Genomic DNA, 25794 nt, shown 5'->3' on the forward strand with positions numbered 1-25794 from the left:
ACCACTACCTGCTCTCGGAAATTAGATTGTTCTCATCAAACTTCTGTCCAAGTAGGAGATGACAACTCAGATTTATTGGCAAGCATGGCTTCTGCTTCTCATTTAATGACATTGTAGAGTGCAAATACTCTGTGTGGATCAAAGCAGAAAAGAGAAGAGAACCAGGAGCACTGTGCATAAATTTGATGTTCACTTGTGCACGTGTAGAATCTGTATTTTCATTTTTCTTTAATTATAGTAGTCATTAAAAAAAATCAGTAACCAAGTGTTTCATTTGAATGTATTTTCAGTTTGGGTCTACACTTGACGTCTGTGGTATCACCACATGATTGCATGGACCTGGGCCAGTGTTCCTCCCTCGTTGTTGGGCACTGGAAGCTGGTGGGAAGCTTGTGAAAACTACAGATGCTTGGGCCCAGCCCCATGGATTCTGACTGGGTACGTTTGGGATGGAGCCTGAGTACTTGTTCTGTTTATAAATTCTGCAGATGATTCGGATCCGTCGAAATGTGAGAGCCTTTGATCTAGGGCAAATATTCCTGCTATTTTGGTTGTGGTGGTGGTGGGGTTTTTGGTTTTGGAACTATTGCTTTTATGGAAGAAGTTTCTCAAAGAAGAAATAGACATAGAGATGTGTGCCTGTGGGGAACATTTATGGGTGAGGACTCCAAGCAGCGCACGGGGCTTCTGCAGTGAAGCAGCAAAGCCTGGCGGGCACGTTGGTGCAGGTGCACGAGTGAGACCTGATCTCGTCTACCAACGATTGTGGTTGATTAGCCACCCAGAAATGTCTGAAACTATTTATATTTTCAGTTTTACATTGTCAGTTTTTTTCCCACAAACATATAGAATTTTGGAAGTAAACCAGCCTTCAAGAGATCCAGAACAGTTGCCTTATTTTAACAAGAGAGCGCACTATTCAGCTTGTCCAAGGCCACACGCAGCTGATGGCTGAGCTGGGAATAGTTCTTAGATCCCTGAATTCCAGTCTAGGGCTCTTCCTATTTTTTCTGCTCACCTCAAAAACAAAAAAAAATTTGAAATATCCCTGTGTATTCGGCTGTATTCAAGAGAGTTGCTTTGTTAAATGGAAAGGTATTATACATGAGCTTTGGTGAAAAGACGGAATAGTGAAAGTTTCTGAGATAGCATAATATTTAAAACTATCAATCTGACATCAATTTTTAAACAAATTGTTTAAAAAGGGAAAACAAGTTAGTAAAAGGCTGCAGAATGAATCCTGATCTATGGCAAGCCACAGCCCATCAAGACATGGAAGTTGGAAACTGTTGCCTATCAAATGTCCTTGCAACACTTACTAGGAAAATGCTCTCGAGGTAGTTAGAAGCCCCCAGTGGTGCAGACCATGCAATGGAAGAGAAGAGATGGGCAGTGTGTGGGACTGGGGAGTCAAGTCATGGTTTAGAGAATTTTAAAATATAAAACTACTTCCTTCCCAACCGAAGTATTACATCACTGAGAGGCAACATGTGAGGGATAGAGACAAACGTTATAAATTCCTGTTTTCTTTCTAATTGTTCGAAAAATCTTTTCCAAAATCCACTAGTCTTCCCTAAATTACTCTGAAACTCTTCCTCCCCCCTTAGAAAAGATGAAGCACTGCTGAAAATTTAAGGGGCACTTATATTGTACAACTCACAAAGAAGGGAACTGGGAAGATGGTAGCCTCGGTCTGTGTTTCCGTGTTGCTGATGGTGGAGGATTGATTTCTGAAGGGCCATGTGTGCTTCCCCCCAACCCCACCCGGAACCTTTGTATTCTCGATGCCCCCTCTTCTCAGTCTCGGGCAAGCTGCTGTCTGATGCCTCTGCCAGTGTTCGGCCTCAGAGTTGGCAAACTGGCACCTAGGGGGATCAGTCTGCCTGGCAACCGTGCTTCTTTTGCTTAGACAATGTTTCTAAAAAATTTGAGCTAACATTTAAAAATTGTGAGATTTCACATAAAAAATCTGGGTTCTTGAGTTCTCTGGGAAAATCAGAAAATCTAAGTCCAGTCCCATTGTGATATTCAATAGAAGCTTAGAAGCTCCTGCCCCTTAAACAGGCATCTACTCCCTGCCCCCTAACTGTGCTCTAGGTAATGCATCTCAATAGAACATTCTATGATGACTGTATGAAATGTTCTGTATCTCCCTTGTCCAACAGGGTAGTAACCTTTACCATGTATGTCTTGAGCACTCGAACTGTAGCTAGTGGGACTGAAGAACTGAATTGAAAATTTTATTTAATTTTTATTAATTTAAATTTAAATAGCCATGTGTGCTAGTGATGACCATATTGGAATGAGTCTAGCTGATTATTGCTGAGCAGAAGGGAATGTGGGGCCAGTGTGAGCAGATGTTTGGTTTTTTCCAGAGCATCCAGGAATCCAGATTTTTTAATGAAGTCTCTTCCATTTAAAATTTTGGCTCCATTTTAAAAATGTGAAAGCAAAACAAAACACACTGATGGCATGAATTGTTGCCTGTGACCACCCATAGATGCCCTCTACCCATTGGATTAATGAGCAGCCAAGGGCAAAGAGAAAAACACCTTGCACATCTGTCAGTGGAAATGAAAAGGCACAGTTAAAATGTTATTATTGCTCTGAAATAGAGGCTTACTTTCACAAATTAAAGTTGGTTGAAATTTTGACATGGCAGAGATTATATGCATCCTATCCTATAAAAGCATTTAACAAGTGAAGTGTAGACTGAGACAAAGGAGAAAGAGAAGGTCTTCGAATGAGAGGGAACAGCAAGGGCAAAGGCCCAGGGGCAGGAGAGGGCATAGTTGGATGGGAACCTAAAGAAGCTTCATGTGTCTGCTCTGTCCAGTATGGTAGCCACTAGCCACATGTGGCTACTTTAAATGTAAGTGAAATTTCAAAAATTAAAAATTCAGTTTCTCAGTCACATTATCCACATCTCATGCACTCAATAGCCATGTATAGCCAGTGGCTACCATATTGGACCTTCGAGATATAGAACATGTCTATCATTGCACAAAGGTCTACAGACAGTGTAGAGCTTAGAGACTGGAGATGGGCTAGAGAGATACTCAGGGACAAGGCCATGAGGTCCCAAGGGGGCTAGTGCCCCACAGTAGGAAGTGTGGACTTGGAATGAAGATTTTCTTTTAGGAAGGTCATGCTGCTGTCATGTGGAAAATGGATTGGAAGAATTCACAAAAGTGGATGGTAGAGCCCCTGTTAAGAGGCTGTGGCAGTACAGGGAAGAGATGAGGATGCCCCAGCAGTCAGACATTATCCACTTAATCTACCACCACATCGTGCTGGGCCTCGGACCTAGAGGGTAGTCATTTCTTACAGTGCCAGGTATAGAATACCCACTGGAAATAGCTCTAATTCTGCAGGCGAGACGCTGGGGTTCATAGTGGTTAAATAAATCAATCCCACAGACCACACAGCTAGTAAGTTCCACAACTGTTGACTCTAACCCATGGCTATTTAGTTCCAAATCCTGAGATTATTTTCTATTTTTCCCTCTATACAACGTTCTCAACAACTTCCCCCCACATCCAGTGAGTCGCTTTCTCCATCTGCATCGTCACCCTTTTCTGTTCCTTTGAAGATGAGAGTGATATTTCAGAGCAATTTTTCTTTCATACCTTCTTCTATTACAAATTAAGGGTAATTACAGCTGGTTGGTCCAATGCCAGAACCCAACGTGGTAAGAGTCCTTTGTACACGATGGTATTAAATGTGTGAGCTTTTATAAAAATATGTGAGCCTTTGAGGAACTCTTCAGACATCTGGGGAATTTAAATGAGTAATTTATAATAGATTTCCTTGACCAGCATTGATAATTCCCTAGTGAAAAGAGTGGTGCTTTACCTCAAACTACACGAGGAGTTAGAAGAGACTTAGTAGCTGAGACTGAAATTCTCAGGCCTCTAGGTGCGGATTTACTGATTTGCTTTGCCCTTTTTTCATTTGTTTTTCAATAAATAAGACTTTTAAAATCTCATAAAATTTTATTTACCCTTTTTTCTGGATGTAATTTCAAACTTACTGGAAAGTTGCTGGGAGAGTACAAAGGACCTCGCTGTACCCTTCACCAGGATTCATCATGGTTACCATTTTGCCACATGGACTTTCATTTTCTCTCTCAACATACACACATTATTTTTTGAACCACTTAAGAATAAGCTGCAGCCATAATCCTGCTTTATCCCTGAATATTTTAGTGCGCATTTTCTAAGACAAGAACATTTTCTTATATAATCAGAGTAAAATGATCAAAAGAAGAAATATAACACCGCATGGTAGTATTATTTAGTCCACAGTATCCAATTCACAGGATTATTCAAATTTCATCAATTATCCCATTAATGTCTTTTTTTAAAGATTTATTTATTTATTTTAGAGAGAGAGTGAGTGAGCACGGGGAGAGGGAGAGAGAGAAACTTCAGGGGGCTCTGCACTGGGTGCAGAGCCCAACAGGGGGGCCCTCTCATGACCCTGAGATCATGACCTGAGCCGAAACCAAGAGTCCAGTGCTCAACCCACTGCACGACCCAGGGGTCCGCCATTAATGCCTTTTATAGCTGTTTACAGCTCTTTTCCCCACACCCTGTGCAGAATCTAATCCAGGATTATGCATTACACTGAATTGTCACATCTCTTATAATGGAACAATTCCTCATAATTTTTGAATTTCATGACATTTGTATTTTTGAATAGAATAAATAATAATAGTGATAGATAATATATAGTGTAAACCTGTACATAATCTATAATCTATCGATTATGTACAGATTACAGTCTATAACCTATACATGAATACATAATCTATCCTCTACATAATATTTTACATATAATATCTACTATATGATACATACATGAATATACTCATGAATTCTTACACACTATCATCTATTGGGAAGAGGTCTTCAAATGAGAGGGAACAGCAAGAGCAAAGACCCAGAGGCAAGAGAGGACATGGTTGGTTGACAGGTGCCTGGGTGGCTCAGTTGGTTGGGTGACTGCCTTCGGCTCAGGTTATGATCCTGGAGTCCCAGGATCAAATTCTGCATCGAGCTCCCTGCTCAGCAGGGAGTCTGCTTCTCCCTCTGACCTTCTCTGACCTTCCTCCCTCTCATGCTCTCTCTCTACCATTCTCTCTTTCAATAAATAAATAAAAATCTTTGAAAAAAAGAGAGGACATGGTTGGTTGAGAACCTAAAGAAATTTTATATATCTTTATATATCTCCTCTAATTATGGTAACCATATTGGATATCTATACATATAATCTATTGTGTAGATTATAGATGACGTAAGAAATTTATTTACTAATAAATACCTACAAACATAAATAGATAAGAGATAGGGAAAGCTCTTCTTTCAGTAAAATGATAACTAATAAAATGTAGAACAGCGTGACAGAACTAGAGAAGTCCCATTTTGCAACCATTACAATAATGAAGAATTCAGGGGAGAATTATCAATGGATACAGAAAGTAGTGGAAGAAAGTTTGAAGAAGAAAAAGGTATTTATATAGCCTCCAATATTGCCCCACAAATCACTTACTAATTAGAAAGGAAAGGACAGTAACCGGGAGACAGCATCTTAGCCAAGCAGTCAAAATGAGCATCATCAACGATAGGACAAATGATCAACATGTGCTTCTTGATATGATGCATAAGGAGGGCACTACTTCACTTACATTGTATTACTGTTAAAAATCAATCCATTCATGAGGACACCTACCCAAACAGGGATGTTCTATAAAAATGTGTGTTTTTTTAAATTTTATTTTATTATGTTATGCTAGTCACTATATAATACATCATTAGTTTTTGATGTGGTGATCCACGAATCATTGTTTTCATATAACAGCCAGTGCTCCATGCAGTACGTGCCCTCCTTAATACCCATCACCGGGCTAACCCATCCCCCCGCCCCCCTCCCCTCTAGAACCCTCAGTGTGTTTCTCAGAGTCCATAGTCTCTCATGGTTCGTCTCCCCCTCCAACTCCCCCCCTTCATCTTTCCCTTCCTTCTCCTGATGTCCTCCACGCTATTCCTCATGTTCCACAGATAAGTGAAACCATATGATCATTGACTTTCTCTGCTTGACTTATTTCACTTAGCATCATCTCCTCCAGTCCCATCCCTGTTGATGTAAAAGTTGGGTATTCACCCTTTCTGATGGCTGAGTAATATTCCATTGTATGTATGGACCCCATCTTCTTTATCCATTCGTCTGTTGAAGGGCATCTCAGCTCTTTCCACAGTTTGGCTATTGTGGACATTGCTGCTATGAACATTGGGGTGCATGTGACCCTTCTTCTCACTACATCTGTGTCTTTGGGGTAAACACCCAGGACTGCAATTGCTGGGTCATAGGGTAGCTCTATTTTCAACTTTTTGAGGCACCTCCACACTGTTTTCCAAAGTGGCTGTACCAACTTGCATTCCTACTAACAGTGTAAGAGGGTTCCCCTTTCTCCACAACCTCTCCAACATTTCTTGTTTCTTTCCCTGTCCATTTTTGCCATTCTAACTGGTGTAAGGTGGTATCTTATTCTGGTTTTGATTTGAATTTCCCTGATGTGTGCTTTTTAAGGAGAAGCCTGCCCAAACCAAGGTTTGCACAGGGAGTTGCATTACCAAAGAGAAACCACTAGATGTCACTGTAGTTTTGCAAGTTGCACGAGTTTTCACCGTTGCAGTATAAATTCCTTTGTGGCCTGCCTCCTTACTTTGACACTGTGGTGGACTGGATACACGTAGCCAATTCCAACACAGGTAGCTTTTGAGAAGGCTACAAGTTAAATAATGGCAAAACAGTGGAGGAGGAGACAACAGGCTTAGATGAACGCTTGTCTCTGCCATTAGAAAATCTGATGGCAGCTCCTGGCAAGCCCTGCCCTGTCTCTTTGAGTCTTGGTCTCCTCCTGTAAAATGAGGGAATTTGGATTGCTGGCTCCTCGTCACCTCTGGCTCTAACAGCTTATGATTTTAAGCTGATGCTTTCTCAACTAAAATCATTTCAGGGCCCCTTGTAAGATTTTTCCTCAACCATGTTGCGCCCACTACTGGTTTCTCTGTTTTTTGTTTTTGTTTTTATTTTCCACCCAGTACTCGAATTTATCTAATGCTTGTCTTTAAGTTGACTTGGCTTTTAAAAATGTAAATAAAGGAAATAATTTATAGGCCAATTACAAATGGAAACCAGTTCACTTGCCATAAATAGAGGGTAACCACAAAAATAAATATAATAAAAACAACATAATTAGAGTAGATGTTATTGTCTGCCAAAGGCTCAGAGCCTGTACCCTGCTCTGTTTTTCCTTTTTAAAGGGAGGTTTGGAGGTGTTAAAGAGAAGTTGAAGACAGGCTAGCCCTGAGACTTCCCTCTTGATGTAAGCAAAAGAATTGAGACTGAGAAGGTCTTCCTATCTGTGTGGTTCAGTATTACTTAATTCTGCATCTGCGAACTAACCACAATATTTCATATACCATCTAAAACCAGTCCCATGCTTCCATAAGCTGTTCTAAGTTCGTTTGTTTTTTCTTTTCTTTCAATTCTTGATTCTTCAATATTTCTAATAGCCTCTAAAGAGTATGATTAGAAGTCACACATTATTGTTTTCTTCAATCTGTATTTAAGCTTTCATTTTATTTTGATATTCCTTTCCATTTAGTATTGGGTTAGCTTCCTTTACATGTTTATTTAAATTTGCTTTTATAGTCCGTCTTCTTCCATTTGAAACACTCCCTTTTTAACAGAGGAGATGATATATACCCCTCTGCTGTCATTGTCGAAGCAATTATATGCCACCAAATGGCTTGTGATTTGGCATCTTCTCCTGATAAAGGCTTATGATAGATAGAATGTGGCAGAGGTCAGGAATTCTGCTGAGTACAACCTGAGGGTACGCTTCAAATTGCTTGAGCTTTATCCAGATCCCCTAGGACACAATCAGAAAACTGGTCCCCTTCAATTTTGGCGCAGAGCTTTCTTCTTCGTTCTTCACAGAGATTCAGAGTGAAGACGTTTAAAGCTGAGCCATCTAATTGTATGCTTTACTCCCTGGCATTAGGGTAGCCCCTTCCTGCTTTGTATAGTCAGTTATAATTACTAATTTGCTGGCCACAATTAGCGTAGGGAGTTTTATAGGAGCAGAGACAATTTCTTAGCTACCCAGTCATCCTAAATAATTTAAAAAGGGGAAGACAAAGAATTTCTATCAGGTGTGTTTTGTTTTCTGAATGCTGGTGTTGCCATTAAGGAAAACTATTAAAAGGTAAAAAAAAAAAAAATCAGGAAATTCATGAAGATCAATACACCAAATATTTCCTGCATTACAAAAGTTATTTTTTCCTAATTTAATTTCCTTGGCGAGGTGAGCTTAATTTGCCATTAGAAACCCAAAAGCTGAGAGGTCAGCTTCACTGTTCAACAGAACAGAATGTTTTTTGTCTTGCATGAAACCCTGTTCCTATCTGGAAAAAAACCTAGAGGGATTTCTTTTCAGAAGAAATTTTCATTAAAAGGTTGACTTTGAGGGCACCTGGGTGGCTCAGTTGTTAAGCGTGTGCCTTTGGCTCAGGTCATGATCTCAGGGTCCTGGGATCGAGCCCCGCATCAGGCTCCCTGCTCAGCGGGAAGCCTGCTTCTCCCTCTCCCACTCCCCCTGCTTGTGTTCCCTCTCTCGCTGTGTCTCTCCCTGTAAAACAAATAAATAAAATCTTTAAAAAAATAAAAAAAATCAACAGAAACTTTTTTTTTAAAAAAGATTTATTTATTTATTTGAGAGAGATAGAGCAGGCACACAGAAGGGGAGGGAGAAGCAGGATCCCCAATGAGCAGGGAGCCCGATGTGGGACTCAATCCCGGGACTCCAGGATCATGACCCAAGCCGAAGGCAGATGCTTTACCAACTGAGCCACCCAGGCGCCCCAGAAACTTTTTTTTCTATGTCAAATTTGGTAGAACTATACTCTTACCACCCACTCATCCCAATTCAGAGTAAAATCCCGCTTTTTTTCCCTCTGTTCTTTACTGTACCTAAGTGGAAATCCAAACCACAGTGAGCAGATATTAGAAGATGTCCCAATATATATAAGATACACTGAGTATACTAATGACAATCAGATATGAAGCATGGTTATTTTCTGGTGAGAAAGTTACTTGAGCTTTGTTAAAGAATTCTTCAGGTTTCCTTTAGCCCCGTTTGTTCCTAATGCTGATTCATGTTTATGGTTCCATTACCCTTTTTATGTTTACAGATTCCTCCCCGCCCCCCACAACATTCGGTCAATTATTTGATTATGTGTTGACATCATTCTCAATGGAATGGACGATGGTATTCTGGCAGACTCTCCTTCCAGGTTTTGCTGAGTATCACTAGTCAGTGTACTTTGAGCCAGTTTCTGGAACTATATCCCCAGGGCTGCAAATTATACTTTATTTCATTGTTTTGAAATGTTTTAGAGCCAACATGTCTATTTGAGATACTGAGTCAAGTATTGTCTTCCTAGCACATCTATAACTATTGATTCCTATGAGAGAGGTCTCATTATATTTGTGCTTATCTTCAGACCACAGCATCGAAAGAGGCTTTACAGATCCTTTCATCCCATCTGGTGCCCAGGTCCCCACCATATGAGCCTTCTGTGGAGCAAGTAATAGAAACCAACTCTGGGTGAGTTAAACCAAAAATGGTATTTGTTTTATGAATACAGGGTGTCTCGTAGAATTAAAAAAAATCCGAAGAACCAGCTCAGAAAGGTCGGAGCCTGTATCGACTCTGGGGATCTAGGTACCAGGAACTAACTGGCAATGTCTTTAGGAATTATCTACTGGTGATTCCAAGGGTATTTTGGGGGGAGTTTTAACTGCCCCTTGCCAGTTCTTAGTCTGGGTAGTTGAGATTTCTTACATTTATTCAAAAGGCTATGTAAAAGTAGTTTAAAATTATCCCCCAAAACTTGCCCTCACCCAGATTGCCACCCCCATCCTTTCTACACAGAAATGATTTGGCTGCCACTTACAATAGAGGCGTTTGCATTTTCTACAGTTTATATGATTGGAATCCTAAAATGTTTACTCTTTTTTGTTTTCATGGTTTCTTTGATGTTTTATAATTACTTTGAAATTCATCAATGATACTCTATGAGTTAGCTCATTCTTTTTTGTTTAGTAATATTCTTTGGATATACTATTAGTTTATCCATTCACCTGCTTATGGACATTTGAGTTATTTCTTATTTCTGCCTATTGAAAATAAAGCATATACAAATATTTGTGTATAATTATTAATCTGGGGGGAAAAGGCTTTTTTTTTTTTCTGCCTCAAAGGAAATCTTTATTAATCATGTGTGGTTCACACATGTTCTCTTTATAAAAATGTAGCTTTCTAGGGGTGCCTGGGTGGCTTAGTCACTTAAGTATCTGACTCTTGATTTCGGGCTCAGGTCCTGATCTCAGGGTTGTCAGATCCAGCAAGCCTCCTTGGGCTCTGTGCTCAGTGGGGAGTCTGCTTCTCTCCCTCTCCTTTTACCCCTCCCCCCTCATGCTCTCTCTCTCTCAAATAAACAAATAAATCTTAAAAATAAACAAACAAAACCCCCAGCTTTCTAGAGAAGCACAGTCGTCAAGGATGGCTTCAGCTTTGCATCGTGGGTCTTGTATTAAAAGAAAATTACAGTGGTATAATTTGTTTATATTATGATACCTCCTTTCTTTTCCTTAAGTTTATTTATTTTTAGTAATCTCTACCCCCAACATGGGGCTTGAACTCACGACCCTGAGATCAAGAGTCACATGATCTGCCAACGGAGCCAGCCATGTGCCCCTTATATTATGATGCTTTCTAAAAAAAAAAAAAAAAAAAAAAAAAAGTCTGGTTGATCTTTCCTTAAATCCTTAAATGTTACACAAAACATATAAAATAGATAACAAATTAGAGTTTATACTTACAAAAATGGTAGGTGCAGACATTTCTAGATCATATGTGTATTATTTAATCAGTTTAGTGTGAGATTGGTTACCTGGTACATGATTGTGAAAAAGACATTAAAAAATATTCTTTTTTAGAAAATTTATTTATGTGACAGACAGAGAGAAAGAGAGAGCACAAGCAGGGGGAGCAGCAGGCAGAGGGAGAAGCATGCTCCTCGCTGAGCAGGGAGCCGGACATGGGGCTCGATCCTTGGACCCTGGGATCATGACCTGAGCCGAAGGCAGACGCTTAACAAGTGAGCCACCCAGGCACCCCTACATTTAAAAATATTCTAAGATTTAATCTGCATCTCCCTTTCTACAGAAGAAAATTGTGATTTTGGATCATAAACAGCATGCCCATCCAAACTCATTCCTAAAGGCTGGGTGGCCCTTCCCTGTTTGGTTTCCTTGGTGGTTCTAACCTTGCACATGGCATATGCTGTACCGGCAAATGCAAAGAACCATTTTACTGAGAGAGATGGCTTACTAAGGCCAACATTCCTGACATTAATATGTTTTTCAAAGAGCAATTCCAAAAAAGAAGAGGTGCAGAATTGCTTTCACGTGGTACACAGTTAAAATGATGACTATAAAAACCCTTCTTGCCCCTGGCAGCTTCACATCCAAGTATGATGGGTCTACTCGAGTTTTGACGGTTGCAAGGCCTGCCCTTCCTTGAGCAGAGTTTGGCCTCCCTCGGTTTTTGCTCAAACTCCTTCCCTCTACTTCCTTGAGTTCCTCCAGAGCAAATCCTTCAGACAATGGATGTCAGCTTGCAAATTCCTCTCATGCCACTCTCTCCTCCAGATAGTTCCGAGCTCTGAACTTATCTCCTCTCTGTGCGAGGTGCTTGCTCCAAATCTTTGTATGACCCGCTCCTTCTTGGTCTTCAGTTCTTGGTTCAAATGTCATCTCCTCAGAGAGACCTGCTCTGATAATCCAGCTCAAGGCCCTCATCCTCGATGCCTCCCTCTACCCACCACCCTGTTTTTCAGACTTTATTGAAATCTGAAAATACCTTTTTGGAGGGGCTTACTTTTTGCTATCTATTTTCCCATGAAACTGTAAGCCCCATAAGAATAGAGAGCTTTCTATTACTGTATACTCATTATCTGGAACAGTGCCTTTCATACCAAAGTTGCTCAATATATATTTATTGAATAAACTAACAAACTAATAGTATGTTTTATACAAGTTTTTATTGTAGGGTATAACACACATAAAGAAACATGCATAAAACTATACATATTGTTTAGGAAACGGCTGTAGAGTAAACTTTGTTAACCACCATCCAAGTCAAGAAACAGAATGGTATTGGTTTCCCAGAAACTCTCCATTTCCACCCATGACCCCTGCCCCCTAGAGGTAACTACGATCCTCCTTTCTGGGATCATCATTTGCCCACTTTTCTTCATAGTATTACCACTTATACACTCATCCCTAAACCATGTAGTTTAGTTTTGCTGCACATAGAAATCAGTACATATGGAATTACACTGCACGTACTCTTCCGCACCTTAGTTACTTTATTTAAGATTATGTTTTTAGACTTCCAATTTCTGGCATGATGGAGTGAGAAGGTTGACAAATCTTGTCCTCCAAAACAGCTATTAAGTTGGTTAAAAGTTCAAAAACAACCATTTCAGCACTCTGGCAATTGATCAGAAACCTACCATACACTGATGAAAACCCTTGAACTCGGGAAGAGCAGGTATGAATCTGTGACACTGTTGAAGGAGTTGCTCCCACCCCTTCCCTGAGCCCTAGTTCTGTGGTGGTCCTGCACCCTGGGGAGGGGGGACGGTGGGGGGCAGCCATGAGAGCCGGCGGCATTGTTGCTGCCCCCAGAATGGGCTCCTGGATTTGGAGCATCATCCGTTCGCGCGGCAATCTTGATGCCGAGCAGACAGGGAGAGCCAGCAGCGAGCCACTAGCCTCAGCTTGCAAGCGATGGTCTAGCAGGCGGCCCAGGATTTAACAGCAATGTCCCGACTTGAGACAGCCACAGGGGCAGAATGCACGTTTTGTTCAAATGCACATGTAACAGTCTCCAGAATAGATCCTATAGTCCATCACAAAATAAATGTCAGTGCATCTGTTTTATTTTTATTTTTTGATTTTTATTATGTTTTTTAATTTTAATTTCAGTACAATTAACATACAGTGTTATATTAGTTTCAGGTACGCGATATAGTGATTCAACAATTTTATACAGTACTCAATGCTCATCACAACAAGCGCACTCTTTAATCCCCATCCCCTATTTTCCCCATCCTCCCCGCCCTGCAACCATCAGTTTATTCTCTGTACTTAAGAGTTTGTTTCTTGGTTTGTCTCTCTTTTTTTTCACCTTTTGTTTATTTGGTTTCTTAAATTTTATATGAGTGAAATCATATGGCATTTGTCTTTCTCTGACTTATTTTGCTTAGCATAATATATATTATGCTATATATATATGTATATATATAAATATACCACATCTTCTTTATCCATTCATCTATCAGTGGACACTTAGACTACTTCCATAATTTGGCTATTGTAAATAATGCTGCAATAAACATAGGGGTGTATATATCCTTTTGAATTAATGTTTTTGTATTCTTTGGGTAAATACCCAGTAGTGGGATTACTGGATCGTAGGGTAGTTCTATTTTTAATTTTTTGAGGAATCTCCATACTGTCTTCCACAGTGGCCACACCAGCTTGCATTCCCACCAACAGTGCATGAGCATTCTTTTTTTCTCCACATCCTTGCCAATACTTGTTGTTTCTTGTGTTTTTTGATTTTAGTTGTTCTCACAGGTGTGAGGTGATATCTCATTATAGTTTTGATTTGCATTTCCCTGCTTCTGAGTGATGATGAGCCTCTTTTCATGTGTTTGTTGGCCATCTGTATGTCTTCTCTGCAGAAATGCCAGTTCATGTCTTCTGCCCATTTTTTAATTGGATGATTAGGTTTTTTTGGTGTTGAGTTGTATAAGTTCTTTATATATCTCGGATACTAACTCTTTATCAGAGATGTCATTTGTAAATATCTTCTCCCATTCATTAGGTTGTCTTTTAGTTTGGTTGATTGTTTCTTTCACTGTACAGAAGCTTTTTATTTTGATGTAGTCCCAATAGCTTATTTTTGCTTTTATTTCCCTTGCCTCAGGAGACATATCTAGAAAATGTTGCTACAGCCAATGTCAGAGAAACTATTGCCTAGGCTCTCTTCTAGGATTTTTATGGTTTCAGGTCTCACATTTAGGTCTTTAATCCATTTTGAGTTTATTTTTGTGTATGGTATAAGAAAGTGGTCCAGTTTCATTCTTTTGCATGTAGCTGTCCAGTTTTCCCAACACCATCTGTTGAAGAGACTGTCTTTTTCCCATTGCATATTCTTGCCTCTTTTGTCAAAGATTAATTGACCATGTAATCATGGGTTTATTTCTGGGCTTTCTTCCCTGTTCTATTGATCTATATGTCTGTTTTTTATGCCAGTATCATACTGTTTTGATCACTACAGCTTTGTAGTATAACTTGAAATCTGGAATTGTGATACCTCCAGCTTTTTCTTTTTCAAGATTGCTTTGGCTATTATGGGTCTTTTGTGGTTCCATACAAATTTTAGGATTATTTTTTCTATTTCTGTGAAAAATGCTATTGGTATTTTGATAGGGATTGCATTAAATCTGTACACCACTTTGGGCAGTATGGACATTTTAACAGTATTTGTTCTTCCTGGAATATCTTTCCATTTGTTTGTGTTTTCTTGACTTTCTTTCATCAGTGTTTTATAGTTTTCAGAATACAGGTCTTTCACCTCCTTGGTTAGGTTTATTCCTAGGTATCTTATTATTTTTGGTGCAATTGTAAATGAGATTGTTTTCTTAATTTCTCCTTCTATTGTTTCATTATTAGTGTATAAGAATGCAATGAATTTCTGTACATTGATTTTATATCCTGTGACCTTGCTGAATTGATTTATCCATTCTAGTAGTTTTTTTAGTGGAGTCTTCAGGGTTTTCTATGTAGATTATCATGTCATCTGCAAATAATGAAAATTTTACTTCTTCCTTACCAATTTGGATGCCTTTTATTCCCTTTTTCTTGTCTGATTGCTGTGGCTAGATTTCCAGTACTATGTTGGCTAAAAGTGGTGGAGTGGACATCCTTGTCTTGTTCCTGACCTTAGCGGGAAAGCTCTCAGTTTTCCCCCAATGAATATGATTGATGTTAGCTGTGGGTTCAATACATTTTAAAAGATTGAAATCATACAAAGTTTGTTCTCTGACCAGAAGAGAATTGAATTAGGGATCCACAACAGTGAGAATTCTGGGTAAACCTCAAGTATTAGGAAATTAAGCAACACACTTCCAAGTAGCCCCTGGGTAAAAGAAGAAAACACAAGGACAGTTAAGATATTTTTTTTAACTGAATGAGAATGAAAATACAATATAACAAAGGGATGTATGGGACTTATGGGATGTATTAAAAAAGAGTTAAGGGGGAAATTTTCAGCTTTAAATTCCTATATCAGAAAAGAATAAATGCTTCCAGTCAATAACCTAAGCTCCTTTCTTAAGAAACTGTAAGCAGAAGGAGGTAAATAGTAAAGATTAGAGCAGAAATCAATGCATTAGAACCCCCCAATACAGAAAAGTCAATGAAACCAAAAAAGTTCAATTTTTGATAATATTAGCAAAATTGGCAAATCCTTTGCAAGTCTGACAAATAAAAGGGAAGACACAAACCACCAAAAATCAGGAACGATCACTACCAATCCTAAAAAATTTAAGAGGATGATATGGTAATATTATGAATAACTTTCTGCCAACCAATTGGACAATGTAGATGCAATGGATACATTCCTAGACAAGTTGCCAAACTGTAGAAAAAATAGAGACTGTGGATAGACCAATTAGAAATAAGGAAATTGAACATTCATGTTCATAGCAGCTCTATTCCCAATTGCCATAAAGTGGAAGTAACTCAAGCATTCATTAACAAAATGAATGGATAAGCAAAATGTGGCATATACATGCAATGGAACATTGTTCAGCCTTCAAATAGAGGAAGTTCTACTACATGCTACAACGTGGGTGAAACTTGAGGACGTTATGCTAAGTGAAATAAGTCAGTGATAAAAAGACATTTTTATAAAGTGGTAGAGTAGTCAAAGTCATAGGGATGGAAAGTGGAATGGTAGTTTCCAGAGGCCAGGAGAGGGAAGAATGGGCATTATTTAATGGGTTTCAATTTTTTACAAGATGAAAAAAGTTCTGGAGTTCGGTTGCATAACAATGTGAATATACTTAACACTACTGAATTGTACACTTAAAAATGGTTAAGGTGGTAAGTTTTAAGTTATGTATATTTTAGCACAATTTAAAAAAAAGAAAGAAAAAGGAAGCCTGCTTGGAGGGCACAAGACTTCATCACTTGTCACTCTGTATTTGTGTGCCCCAAAAATTTTTCAGAAGAGAGAAGTAAAGAAATTGAATTGGCAAGTGAAGACATTCCTGCAGAGGGAAGTCCAGAACCAGATGATTTTTACTGGTAAGTTATATCAAATATTTAAAGAAGAAATAATACCAATCCTTCACAACCTTGTTCCAAAAATAGAGGAGGAGGGAACACTTCTCAATTCATTCTATGGGGCCACTGTTATCCTGTTACCAAAATCAGACAAAGACCTCACAGAAAAAGAGAACTGCAGACCATTTTTCCTCATGATCATAGATACAAAAATTCTTAACAAAATATTAGCAAGTTTAATTTAGCTATATATAAAAAGGATTCTACGTTATGACCAAGTGGGATTTATCCCTGGAATGTTAGGTTGATTTAACATTCATTTCTATGGAACATATTCCTGGAAGTGGAATTTCTGGATTATACGGTAAAAAGTTTTATAGATAATGCTAGACTACTTTCCAAAGTGGTTGTATTATTAGCAGTGTAGGAGTATTTCTACAGGTATTTGGCAAAGCTTGTTATCATCAGACTTTTTAACTTTCACTTATTTGATGGGTATAATAGTATCTTACTCTGGTTTTATTTCGTATTTGCCTGAATCGTAATGAGGGTGCACTTTCTTATCTACACATTGGTTATTCCAATGTCTTGTGTGCGCGCATGCGTGTGTGTGTGAAAAGCCTTCTGGGGCTGATGAATAGCAACAACAGATAACATGCTATTGAGTGTCCTCTGTGTGCCAGGCACTGTTCTAAGTGCTGGATATAGAGTCACTTTATTGTCGCAATAGCTCTAGAAGATAGGTAATATTATTATCTGTATCAATGTCTATTTTCTCTTTTGTGATGATGATAACGTGAGTTTTCTCTTTTAATCTATTAATGTGGTGAATTGTATTACTTGAGTTTCATTATGTTACATTGACCTCAAAATCAAAGGCTAAACCCTACTTGTTGATGAGATATTATCCTTTCTACATAGTGTGAATTCAATTTGTTAATGTTTTGTTAACATTTTTTAAAAAATCTGTGTTCAAAGGGGCGCCTGGATGACTCATTTGGTTGAGCCTCAGACTCTTGGTTTTGGCTCAGGTCATGATCTCAGCGGCGCGGGATCGAGCCCCCAGGTGGGCTCCCTGCTCAGGAAGAAGTCTGCTTCTCTCGCTCTCTCTCTGCCCCTCCCCTCGCTCATGCTCTCTCTAAAATAAATAAATAAATCTTAAAAACAAATCTATGTTCCTGAATAAGATTAACCTGTGATAGTCCTTTCTCATGATGTTCTTGTTAGGTTTTGGTATCAATATTATTTTTAATCTTCAACTCATTTTCTTCTACTAGTTTGGAAGTAACACACTCTAGTTCTACAGTTTTCATTGTTATATTATTTATGGGTTGGATTGTGTTCCCTCCCCCCCAATTATATTGAAGTCTTAAGCCCTGGTATCGGTGAATGTGACCTGATTTGTGAATAGGATCTTGAAGATGTAATCAAGTTAAGATGAGGTCATTAGAGTAGGTGCTAATCCAGTACAACTGGTGTCCTTACAAGAAGGGGAGACAGAAACTCTCAGGAGGGGGATGGCCATGTGAAGGCAGAGATGGAGATCAGAGGTATGAGGCCACAAGCCTGGGGCTACCTGCCCAAGGAAAGACTCTGAAGGAAAGAAGAGCCTTCAGAGGGCTCTTGGCTCTGCCAACACCTTGATTTTGGATTTCCAGCCTTTAAGACTGAGAAAATAAATTTCTGTTGTTTCAAGCCAGTCTGTATGTGGTAGTTTGCTATGACAGCCCTTCCGATCCAATACATCGTAGAAATCACAACCTGCAAAATTAACGCACCTGAGTCTAGAAGTCCCAAGAAACTTCACCCTCTCCCGGACAAATAAGGAGCACAAGGGTACTGCAAGCCAGAACCTTTCATCCCTGCTCCTAATCCCTATTCCAACTCATACGCTTTTGTTGTCTAATACCTGAAATTACCTGAAGTTAATCCCCTTTTTCTGAAACCACTAGAAACTTCATTACTATTTTATACCATCTAGGCTTATTTTATTTAACGACATTTTCCACTTCCTTTGTTCCACCAACTTTCTTGCATCTCAGATCTTTTTTTCCAGGACCATCATCTTTCTGCCTGAAGCCCATCCACAGAGGTTGTGCAGTGAGAACCTGCTGGGGACAACTTCTCGTAGGTTTAGTTGGGTTTTCACTGGGTGCAGAATTCTATCTATGTTGGCCATTGTGCTCGTTTGATACACTGAAAATACCAGTCCGGGGCGCCTGGGTGGCTCAGATGGTTGAGCGTCTGCCTTCGGCTCAGGTCATGATCCCAGGGTCCTGGGATAGAGCCCCGCATCGGGCTCCCTGCTCCGCGGGGAGCCTGCTTCTCCCTTTCCCTTTGCTGCTCTCCCTGCTTGTACTCTCTCTCTCTCTCTGTCAAATAAATAAATAAATAAAATCTTTAAAAAAAAAAAGAAAAAAGAAAATACCAGTCCACTGTCTTCTGCCTTCCATTCTTGCTGTGGAGAAAACAGCTGGCTGTCTGTTAGAGGTCAGTCTAACTGCTGTGCTTTTCAAGGTAACTTGTCTTTTTGTTCCTCTGGCTGCTTGAGGTTTTTCTCTTTACCTTTGCTCCTCTGCAATTTCACTACCATGCATCTAGTTGTAGATTTATTTTCCTTCCTCCCTCTTTCTCTTCCTTCCATTTATTGAGATATCATTGACATATAACACTGTATGTATTTAAGTGTACAGCATAACAACTTGGCATTCCTATATATTGTGAAATGGTTTCCATCAGTTTACCTCACATCCATCCTCTCATATAGTTATAAAATTTTTTTCTTTGTGATGAGAACGTCTAGGATTTAGTCTCTGAGCCAATTTTAAAAATTAGTGTCTTGGGGTTCCCTAGATCTTTTTGATCTATAGATTAATGTGTTTCTTCAGTTCTGGAAAATTCTTAGTGATGTTCTCCGCAGACGTTTCCTCTGCCTCATCCTCTCTTTCCTTTCCTTCTAAGGTCTCAGTCAAATGTGTGCTAGATTTCTCATTATATCCGCCTTGTGTCTTACTCTCCCTTTACTACTCCATGTTTCACACTGGATAGTTTATTCTAATTTATATCTAATATATTATATATTATGTTGTATATAATTTGTATGTACAATTAGATATAATTTTATATCTAAAACCTTCTTAGTTTATCCGTTTATTACTTCTCCCTCTGTTTTAGCCAATCTTCTCTTAAACCCCTTCACTATTTAACATTTGCTATTTTAGTATTTATTTATAAAAGTTGTTTCTTTTTCCAATTTGCTATGACAAATTTTATAGTTTGCACTAATATAATGTTTTCAATAATATACCTGTTTCCTGCAGATGTTATCGGTTTGTCATTTGTTTCTGTAAGCCTAGTAATTTTGGTGATATTTTAGTCTGTCTGATACTTTCCGAGTCTGAACAGAGTGCTGGTATGTTTCTGTTTTCTGTGGGTTCTGCTGAATTTCATTACAGAACATTCCCTTGTGTTTCTGCTAATCTTGGATTGCTTGCCTTCTTTCCCTTTGCATTGTACTTGTAGGGATAACCAAGGCCTGGCACAGGTCTACCTGTCCCTGAGATACTTCGGGGTTGCTCAGTCGAGTTCCTGGATGCCTTACCAGTCGGCTACCACTATTTCACAATTTAAGATTCCTTAACCAACTCAGGCTGTGAGTATCTGAGGATAAATCCTCCTGATGGCCAGTCTGGGGCCAAAAGTCTCCCGGCTTTGGGGGAAGTGGAATAGGTTTAGACTAACTTTGCTCTGACGTTGATAATGTATCTCTTTGAAATCCAAGTTTACTGTGAAGAGGTTTCCTGAAAATTTCCCCCCTTGGATTGGCTCTGAGCCTTGACCACTGCGGCTCATCCCCCCATGCAGCCCCTGTGCAGAAGCCCAAGTGAGCAGGAGCCAGAAATGCTTTGGGGCATAAGTGTTGTAGTGTCCAGTGGTCCACTAATCTCTCTGGTTACAGGTGTTTCTTCAAAAACTGGCCTAGAAACTCCCCACTGTTGTTTTGGCATTTCAGGTTTTTTTTTTTGTTTGTTTCTTCAGGAGATCTAAAAACTATTTGAACCAGTGGTGGAGGGATCGGGTGGGGCAGGGGCAGGAGGTGTTGAGGTGTTGATCTGAATGACAGCTGCTGTGATTGGAAAATGGAAACTCAATGATACTATTTTTAGCCTCTCACATCCTCAAACATGTCTATGGTCTTTCCAGGACATAATGAAATTGGAGTGTGTAAATGCTTGTGAAGGACTATACGCTGTACACATGGCCATGGACTAGTATGGACCAAGGAAAATGAAGAGAAAATGAACTTTGTTTAGATGGTTTACCTAATTCCAGGTGTTTAAGAATATGGTTCAAGTCTTTACTAACCATCTGCTTGCATATCTCAAGGCCGTATGATTTTCACAAATCTTAATGTAGGAAGCTGAGCTTATACAGTCTTTTTGAGTGTTACCATGTTTCCTGGAGATAAAATAGGTTCATTGGAACAGGTGATTAGACTTGTGAATAGAAGCCTTCAAAGACACAAGAATCCACAATTGCACTTGTTGATTAGGAATGGAGGCTGTATTTCATATTTGAAAAACATCAATGTTTTCTCATATATGCCCTTATGCAAAGTTAATGAAATAGAATATTTTCAATAAAATGGTTAAAAATAGGGGGCACCTGGGTGGCTCAGTTGGTTAAGTGTCTGACTCTTGCTTTCGAATCAGGTCACGATCTCCAGGTTGTGGGATTGAGTCCCATGACAGGCTCCCTGCTCAGTGGGGAGTCTGCTTGTCTCCCTTTCCCTCTGTCTCCCCCCAGATAAATAAATAAATAAATAAATCTTTTAAATGGTTTTTAAAAAATCAAGACTAAGACTACTGTGAAGACCCAACATTTTTTATTTTTATTTTTTAACCCAAATTATAAAATATTTTGGTCTGAAGATGTAAGTGTCCTCTTACTGTCCTCAGCTTACCTATTGTCAAGTTTAAACAATTGGAGCAATCTCAAGTATCAGCTTTCCTACCGACATGGCCACACATTTCAAAATCCCATCTCTATTCTGTTTTATAGTGTATGCTTTTCAAAGGGTACAGTCCATCATACCAGAAAGTATTTTCTTTTTCTTACTAATAAAACACACATGCTCATGCCGTTCAATATTAGAGTATAAATACCAAGTTGCTTGTTCTTTATTTTTTACCAGTGAAGTAAGAATAACGGCCGTAAAGTACATACCATGGAAAAGGTTTTCCTCTCCCTGTGGTTTCCAATGGCGATGATGAGGATAAAGTAGGGGACTGAGTGAATGTCATGTGGGCATTTTCAGGGCCCAGGGCAGTGGTGTTCAGGAACAACAAGGGCTTCTTGCCTCAGGTTGTGCAAGAAGCCAGACAGATTCTGCCCCTCTTGACTCCATAGCCTTTAGATGATCCACCTCAAATTCTAGAGGCTTGAGGTTCTGAATGGACCTTGAGTAGCTGACTCAAGTCATCTTGCATGAGTTTTCCACATTGGCTTTGCACATATTCTCAAAGGGGGAAATACCTCTCTCTTCAGAGTTAGCACAGCAGGGGGGTGAAGGGAGGAATATGGCCTCTGGGGGTGGCCTAGGATGGAATGATGATTTCACCACTTACTGCTTTTGGAACTTGGACAAACTCTCTAACTTCTCTGTATCTCAGTTTCCTCCTTTGTTCCAGGAGAATGACTATCTCTTCTTCATAGATTTGCTGTGGGGAACATATGAGTTCATAAATGGAGAGAATTTAAATAGTCATTGACATATAAAAATACTCAATAAATGATATTAATATTCAGACTTGAGAAATATTTTGCACAGATTTGGTTAACTCACCTGGGGAGAGTAATATTCTTGAGAGGGAGTTTTGAATATAGTTCAGAAATAATTAAATGCCTTCCTTGATTGAAATAGAAAGGCAATTAAGACAATGAAGCATTTTCCTCTGTGTTATCTAGGACATATTTTTCTCATTTTCCTTGTGTAATGGGAAAATTTGAAACACACACAGAATGGTGACAAATTACTCATCCTGAGGTTAATTGTTCCCCAACAAATACATTTCAAGTAGGGAAGGCGGATAAGATTCCAGAGGCTGCAGAATCCAATTTTTGGTAGCATGATGTTTGGGACTCAGGCAGGCCTAGGTTTATGATATTGCCAACATATGACTTTGCAAGAGTTCTTTAACCCCTCTGAGTCTTAGGCTCCCTGATTATAAATTAGGAGTAAAAATACCAAACTGTAATGGCGGTGTACTGGCAGGTTTGTAGGTGGCAAGCTGTAGAGTGCTATTACATAGTAGCTGAGCAACAACCCAGAGCTGACTTTGCAACATGTTCCAGAGACTGAATGTAAGGCGGAGCGAATGGTTCACAGAAATTGAACCAATCAGCCAAGCTCTATTCACTCTACCCAAGCAAACTGTCTCCCAAATGTGTGGTTATTTGGAAGGGGGCACAAAACAATTCAGATATGCCTCTAGGTGCATTTAGGTGGTGGGATGGAGAGACGTGACAGTGACAACTGGGAATATCATAGACATTGCATGACACACATGCTCCACATTGAAGATTATTTATCCGATGGTATCTTATTTATCCCACTAACATGTATTGGGAAGGTTCTATGACAAACGAATAAGCCTATCTTTGGAGGGACGTGGGGAAGAAGGGAATTTCTATAAATCTAATATTTATAGAAAGCCATCTATGTGATCGGGTATTATATCGGTTGGTTTGAAACCTCAGGAGCGTTCTGAGTGAAATCTAGCACTGGCCCCCCACACATGGTGGGCGAGGAGAAGCTGAAGAAAGAGGCAGACTACTCTTGGTAGGTGGCAGCACTCTTGGATTGCTAGGTGGCAGGTTTCATAAGCAAGGGAACTTACACATGAAGCTTGTCTTGGGAGGTAACAAGACAAGTAAATCTCTGCACCTGCCCACCCTAAACTTGAAAATTTCAAGGCTGTATCCTTGAAAACAGTTCCCATTGCGGGAATGGTAGGCAAAATGTATAATCGAAGTGCAGGGGAGGGGATGAGGAAGCTCTGATTGCCTAGGTCCAGCTCATGGGTCAACCTGAGGTCACGTCCCCTCAATGACCTCCTCCAACAATATTGGAGTATTCAGCTAATGCTGAAACACCCTTAAATCTCAATGACTTGACATAATAGAAGTTCATTTCTTGCTTGTATAAAGTTTATTTCCTCATGCAGTCATTTAAGGACCAGATTCCTTCTACCTTGTGATTCTGACATATTCTAGAGCAGGGTCAGCCAACGATGGCTCATGGACCAAATTTGATCTACAGTTTTTGTAAACTTTTTTTGTAAATAAAGTTTTATTGGAACACAGCCGTAATCATTCATCATGTATAACCTGTGCTTTGTAGCTGCTCTCACACTAAGATGGCAGAGTGGAGTACTTGCAACAGGGACTCTATGGCTCATGAATCCTAAAATATTGCCTATCAGGATCTTTACAGAAAATATTTGCTGAGCCTTGCCCTAGAGCGTTGGAATATTGTCTTGGATTTTCTGATTCAACCTGCAGAAGGGAGAAGAAAAGGAGTGAGAGACTGTGTGGGAGGTTTTTAATGAACTATGTCTGGGAATGGCTTCCATCAATCCCACCTATACTTTGTTGACCAGAACTCAGCCATATAGCCAGAGCAGCTGCTGGGGAAGCTGAGAAATTCAGTCTGCCGGTGGCCCCGAAGGAAAATATACAGCAGTTCTCCACAGACTGGTACTGCCCAAGTGTCTTCCATTCACTCTATCCTCTTTGTTCCTCAAAACAACCGTTAAGTACAGCTAAGTCATTACAGAGAAGTCATTTAAAAGGTTAAGCACAGTCAGACTTAGCTGGATAATTACCTTAAAACTGAGTACTGACACAAAATTTCCAAGCTCAAATTTTAGTTTGGGTTTATTGGTGCCAACAGTGATTCCTAATTGTCATAGGCTGATAAAAAAGGACAAAGGCGGATTTGATACTAAAATGACTCCTTTAAGCTTTTCCCACCCCATATGAATTCAGGAATGCTTTGAGGTAATTTAAAGAAAAAGAGAAAAGTGGTAGAGGAATTGAGACATTGCACAGGACATAATTATATAGACAGGCCACTTTCAAAAGAACCTACTTTACTGAACTCAGAACCATGTTGATATTTAAGTGGCAATTTAGTTTCTACAAAATGTTATCCAGCACATGTTATTATTTTTCATTTATAAATCTTTGGTTTTGTGCAGTTTTTCTTTTTCATTAATTTTGTAATTTGGTTTCACAGTGGTTCAAATGCTATCTGCATAAAGAATGTGTCCCTAGGTTTATGCTTATGCATATTTAAGTAAAATAGTAAAATGAATTTTTTTCTTCATTTTTCTTTTTTTTTTATGTTCAGTTAGCCAGCATATAGTACATCATAAGTTTTTGATGCGGTGTTCAACAGTCCATCAGTTGCACATAACACCCAGTGCTCATCACAACACGTGCCCTCCTTAAGACCCATCACCTGTTTACCCTACTGAAATGAATGTAAATAAAGACATGAGAGATCCAGAAGAATATTTTCTTTCTAAAAGGTATGTGTATGTAACTCAAGTTTATAAGAGTCCACCCAACAGAGATAGCTCTCTTTTACAAAATATTTAAATTTGAATTAGGAAACTGTACCAGCCAGGACAGACTATGGAAAGCTGCAATAACAAACAAGCCCCAAGTCCTACTGGCTTAAACCACTTGCTTACATTAAAGGGGTTGCATATTGCTGAAGAACTATGTTCATTGTGATCATGACAGCAGGACTCACACTGATGGAGCGACCTTCAATAACCCCCTGGTTGAGGAGAGTGAGTCCTCTGGGGGTTCTCTTACCTTTAAGTCAATGCTGTGGCTCAGGTAAGTCAGATAACCACACCTAAGTTCAAGGAGAGGACTATAATCTTTTTGGGTGCCCAGACAAGAGAGAAACCAGGAATTGATTGACAGAAATAATGTCTGCATCTTTCTGTAAAGGAGTGCCCTGTGGCCTGGTTTCAACACTTTCTATTCCCCAGTAAAGTTGCAGACAGCTTTCTTAATTTCATAGGCAGCTGTGGCTCTTGGGTTACAGCCAAAGCCTGCTGCTTGCTAGCCACATGGCATGGGCAAATCTAAACCTCAGCTCCTCCTCTGTGAAATGGGGGAGGAATGTCAGTTGCATGGTTCATTGAGAGGAAATCAAGGCAATAACTGATGTGAAACCTCTCTGTCAACTGTAAATTATTATCCAAATGAAGGTAATAG

At 39.4% G+C, this 25794-nt stretch overlaps 1 long non-coding RNA gene across 1 annotated transcript; it reads left to right on the forward strand.

The window, feature by feature from the left end:
* The first annotated feature begins 308 nt into the window (after window positions 1-308).
* On the forward strand, window positions 309-16500 carry LOC148164393 (uncharacterized). The gene is made up of 3 exons (XR_015768261.1): window positions 309-438; window positions 9573-9676; window positions 16440-16500. It is a non-coding gene; the product is annotated as an uncharacterized LOC148164393 (long non-coding RNA).
* The last annotated feature ends 9294 nt before the right edge of the window (window positions 16501-25794 follow it).

This window comes from Eumetopias jubatus, unplaced genomic scaffold, assembly GCF_037043125.1.
Source record: "Eumetopias jubatus isolate StellerSeaLion01/CBP00866 unplaced genomic scaffold, mEumJub1_p1.0 scaffold_5, whole genome shotgun sequence".
NCBI classification, from domain to species: Eukaryota; Metazoa; Chordata; class Mammalia; order Carnivora; family Otariidae; genus Eumetopias; species Eumetopias jubatus.